We start from the raw sequence: 5,548 nt of genomic DNA on the forward strand, positions 1-5,548 counted from the left end.
CCACTTTCCCCACTTACAGCAGTGTTTTGCTCACTTTCCCTGCTAAGGATCTGGCCCAGTAGGATACAAGAACTCTGCAGACATTTATCTAGAGATCACTCCATGGTATTGAGCCATGGGAAATACTTCTGCAATTTTCCTTTTGTGCACAACAGTCATACACAGTGTACTATGTAAACATGAAAGACTCTATTGGCAACTTGCAAAATTCTCTTTGCCTTGGCCAAAGCCCTTTTTTAGGGGCTGAAACAATGCAGGTCTTTGTATTTTTATCATTAGCCTCATTGCAATATATCAGATTTTGCCCTTGAGATGACAGTTTTCATGGAAGGCTGTGTCACTTTATGCCAGTATCTATTTCTCCCACTTTCCCCACGTACAGCAGCTGTTCCTGTTTTTCATTCCTGAGACATGGGTCCTTTAGTGCCAATGCACCCCTGTGTCATGGGGCACATCCTGGGTCGAGTGGGGAGATCCAGCTCAAAGCCTTCAGCATAGAGGAGACCTTTCTGTCAATAATGGTGCCCTGCCCAATAATCAAGGGACAGATGTGAACAGCCTTTGCAGTGAGCCAGGACACTAACTTCTTAAGTTTTCCAGAGCTGGCTGAGGTATCTGGAGGGAATTAGTACAGTCAATTAAAGGCAGAGGAACATAAAAACAAAATGTGAGATGTTGCAGAGCACATAGGCAGGAAGTTTATTTAGTAATTCACATCTCTTTAGCAGCCAATTTAATGAAGAAGGTACTATTTTATTAGATCTACTACAGATCAAAAAACAGCAATGATTTTTCATTATGGAAATGGACTATGTTGCAAAATAACAGTCTTAGCTTATTTTTCTGCTAAAGATGTTGCCAGAATAGAGACTGGGGAAAAAAGCTGCTGTGGTCACTGTTCATACAGTTTAATCTAATGCTAAATAGGTTCAGGGAACATTCACTTTCTTAGAAGAAGGGAATACACTGTTTTCATASACATGGTCACAGCACAGTTTGGGTTGGAAGGGCCCACAGTGGCTCATCTGGTCCTAYSTCRCTGCTCAAGCAGGGTCTTGCCAGAGCACAGGGCACAGGAATGGTGTGGATGGTTCTGGAATATTGCAATGAGGGAGACTCCACACCCTCTCTGGGCAGCCTGTTCCAGTGCACAGGAAAGTTCTTTTTCATGTGCAGGTGAAACTTCCTGTGTTCCAGTTTCAGCCTTTGCACCTTGTGCAATTGCTGGGCCCCCATGGAGCAGAGCCTGGTCCCTGCTCTGAGTCCGTCCTGCAGGCAGGGACAGACAGGGATGAGGGCCCCTCTCAGCCATCTTTTCTCAATGCTGARCAMCCTCAGCTGCCAGAACTGGACACAATGCTCCAGATGTGTCTCACAGGGCTAGGCAGAGGGGCAGGATCCGCTCCCTGACCCATTGACAAAGCCTTTCCTTGCACACCCCAGGGTTCAGCACCTTGGCCCCAGGGCACATGGCTGGCCAGGGGTAGCTGGTGACCCCCAGGTCCTTCTCCACAGGGCAGCTGTCTAGCAGGGCAGCCTCCAGCCTGCACTGGGGCTTGGGGTTACTCCTCCCCAGGTGCAGGACCCTCATTTGCMTTTATGTTGAGACTTGATGCAGCAGATGATACTCACGTGGACAGCTGAAAACTTTAATATGAGTTCCTTTGTTATCTGGAATGAACAGTAACAATGCAGAAATGAAGCAGCATAATYAATCTGTTGTTGTCCATTTTGTGTTTTGGGAGCAGTGAGAAAGAAATCRCCGCCTAAACAAACCTGAAAAATCACTTGCCAAAAAGTTGTCCAAACACTGAGGTGAAATGGGGAACTTCAGCTTTGCTTGGAATAGTGKTCGTTTCAAAACCCTGGTGGGGGGGTTGGTGTTGATTGCTCAAGCGAAGGCCAAGAGTTCAGACAGTTTTGGGAGCTGTGTTTGGGTGTCATTACTTGGGTGAAAGGCATGAGGGAGACACAGCCTGGTTAGAATGTGCAGTCTGGGTATGTCAGAACATGTGGGTATGTCCCAAGGCTTTCAGATCTCTTCCAGGTCAAGGACATTAATGCTTTTGTTCAGGGAGGGGAGAGCATTCTCTTCCTTCTGAGAATTTGGTTTCTCTTTCMGAGTGATGTAGGATGTTGGGACGGGCCAAGTCAGGAACTCTGGAAGGTGAAATGGTCATGTAGCAGAGGCAGGATGGGTTGCAGCAGAAGCCAGTCTTCTCATCCAGCCACACCAGGATCTCTGCAGCTCTGCTGGCACTGCTGTGCAGGAAGGAGCAATGCAAAACCTGTGATGGATGGAGAAAGAGAAAACACCACCATGCTGGAGCAAGGACATTCAGGAGCAATATCTGTGGAAATGCAGAGTACWGTAAGTAGTATTGACAAGAGGCAGTACTAGTTGCAGATTTTTCAGGRATCATTGGACTTACTYGGTGGACTTTGGCCACAGTTGATCAGCTATCAATTTAAACACCTTCAATTATCCCATTTTCCACTGGAAGAAGCTGTTYTTWYYKRAAAMMRGSTTWRRAARRRSYWRGGRWTTTTTTTGTCATTCCTTTCAYTYATASAAGCTTTTGCCTAGTAAGATAGAGTCCATATTTTCTTAAGAATTCCTATTTGTTGCTATACTTTATGATCTRAAAGTCCTCTCTAGATTTCCCCAGTTTCCCACTTACTCCCTATTCTTGTGGAAACTGGGCAGTCCACTCATTAAAGCCATAACAGGAGCAAATGAATGGATTCKGAAGTGCAGAAGCAAGAAGATGGGTGTCTGTCACACACAGCAGGTGTGATAGAGCAGTAAGCAGATTATTTAGGAAAAAAATTGCACTCAGAGAGTTTCCTGCTTCATTAAATTTAATCAGTTTTTTTTCAGGTTGCWTCAGAAGCAACAAGAAATGAATGGTGACAGATGGCAGAGAGGCGTGGGCCTAGCACACKCTGGAAGAATAGATTGCCAGCCAATCTGCAGAACATGCCATGGGTGGCAGCACACATGTGCCCATTGGGACAAGGCACAAGGTGGAARCCCTTAAAGTAGCCAAGAAAACCCCCAGTGCCAGCTTTGAGCCACGCAGGAGTGTGAGGTCTGTGCAATGCCTCAGCTGAGGGGAGTCAGGAGTCATTTCCAAACTCCCTTGCAGTCCCATCACTGCACGGATTGGAGTTCAGAAGGAGTGTGCCTGGGACATCTGTCATCAGGGACTGTGAGATACCAGCTGGGTAAATTGATGGTGGCTTGCCCCACTCTGATGGGCCTATAATTGTGTGTGCAGAGTTTGACATGGGTCGGCCTCTGCAGGAAGTCAACCATCTTCAGTGTTGTCCTTAACCCTAATATAGAATCACAGAATCACAGAACAGTTTGGGTTGAAAGGGACCTTAAAAGCCCATCATGTTCCAGACTCCTGCCATGGGCAGGGACAACTTCCACTAGACCAGGTTGCTCTTGGCCCCACCCAACTTGGCCTTGAGCACTTCCAGAGATAAGGCAGTCACAACTTCTTTGAGTCCTACCCATGGAAATCCTGATGATGATATCAGTGCCAACACAGGTTTATGTGAGCACAGCAGAACGGACAGAGCTGTAAGGAAAAAAAGGATTATTGACCTGTACAAGGTTGACTTGTGTTGTGTAGTACTGGGCCTTTACACTTCTCCAGGTCTGACAAGAGTAGCGAACTTTCTGCAGTGCATTCCTGGTGGATTTTGTGTGGTTTTCCTTATGCTGCRAGAGCCTCTACACCTTCAATCCATCACTGATTCAGTCTGCTAGTTCAGCTCATCATAAGCCCTGAAAACAAYATGGATGACTAAAACAGTCCTCTGATTAAATCTCTGTGGCTCTCATTCTGCAGTGATAAACACCTTAAATGACATTACCTGAGGTGATACTGTTAGGATGTTTCTGTAATCCTCTCAAGCCCTGCCATCACACTACACTGGGAGATCTGTGTTGCAGCTGTTGTGTTGCAAGGAGAGAGGTTTGTAGAGAGAGGATATCTGTCATTACACCTGTGCAGCTTCYCTGCCTGAAAGGTATCATTTGTCCTCAAGAAAGATCATCTTTCTGCCCTATCAGTGTGTTAGGGTGCCTCTGATCCATGTATAGAATGGAATATCCTGAGCTGGAAGGAAACTCCAGGGATCATTGAGCTTAACCCCTATCCCTGCACAGACMCCCCAACAATCCCACCCTGTSCATCCCTGGCAGYGCTGTCCAAACGCTCCTGGAGCTGTGGCAGCCTCGGGGCYGKGMCCATTCCCTGGGGAGCCTGGGCAGTGCCAGCWCCCTCTGGGGMCAGAAGAACCTTTCCCTGAGATCCCACCTAACCCTCCCCTGACACAGCTTTGTGCCATGTAGTATCTTGAAAACCACAGAGGGGAATGAGGTGGAAAGGATGAAATCAGCCAGCCCAGCCCCCCTGCTCAATGCACAGCTAAAGTATTTTTGCCCAGAGCTGCATCCAGTCATATTTGTAGTATCTCTATSTGGATACTGGATGTCCTCTAACATATAAAAATGTGAAGCATTTGTGCTGGAAAAACAAAACACTGTTTCTCCTAAGTCTCTGCTTCTCTTCAGGTCCTCCATCTCTGTATTGCATCTAGATGTTTTCCACTCTTAACTCTCTAGCACACACTAATCTCACAGAAGTAATTTAGGCAGATACCAGGATGTTATCTAAAAAATGAAGTTTCATGTTTGTGCCTCAGCCCTGACTTTTAACCAGATGTATTCCAAGCAGAATGAACTTCTAGTTGTCTCTTTAAACATGAGGAGACATTTCTGCCCTCTTTTTCTTGCTGGTGAGAAAGCCTAAGGCCTTCCAGCAAGATGATCAGAGGCTCAATAACTTTAGAGCCCATTATCAGTAACAAGCACTTATTTACAGGTACAGAATTTCCTTCTCCTTGAATCTCTTTCCTACCTCAGCAGCTGATAACAGTAAAGTAACAGCTATGTTTGTAGTCTAGAAGATTAGGATTGCTTTTACTTGCAAGATTTAGCTTCCAGTTGGCCGAACAGTTAATTGTGTCATTCTTATGTGATCCAGAAGCTCTGTAAGGAGCCAGCTTGTCCCAGCATTCTGTAAAGTGAGCCAGCACTCCGTGATGTTAGCATGGATCCAACCCATGCACTGAGAGAGAAGGACTGCTACAGACTGGACTGCAAGAGAAGAACACGCACTTGATCATTTGTGCTTTGTTAGGCAGCATGTGGAAGGTTTTTGAAGACTTGCTTTCAGGAGTTKATAAAATAATATTCAGAGAATAAGTGAGTCAATATAGTCATCCTATACACACTTCCATTTTTAGTCTTATTGACGTATTTCCCATCTCAGAGTGGATGTAAGATTCAGCTTAAGGGAGGTAAAAGGAAGGGTGTAAAGTCACAATTTAGTAGAAATATTAAAATGGCAAAGGATGGATATTTACATCCTTCTGTGGAACTTCGCTCTCAAAAGGCTCCATGAACCCTGCCCCTGGATTTTATTTGTTCAAGGACGTTGTACAAATAAGTTTCAATCTCCAAGTTATT

The sequence above is a fragment of the Malurus melanocephalus genome, unplaced genomic scaffold (genome assembly GCF_030028575.1).
Source record: "Malurus melanocephalus ecotype Western Australia unplaced genomic scaffold, MMel_1.1 scaffold_654, whole genome shotgun sequence".
In the NCBI taxonomy this organism is placed as follows: domain Eukaryota; kingdom Metazoa; phylum Chordata; class Aves; order Passeriformes; family Maluridae; genus Malurus; species Malurus melanocephalus.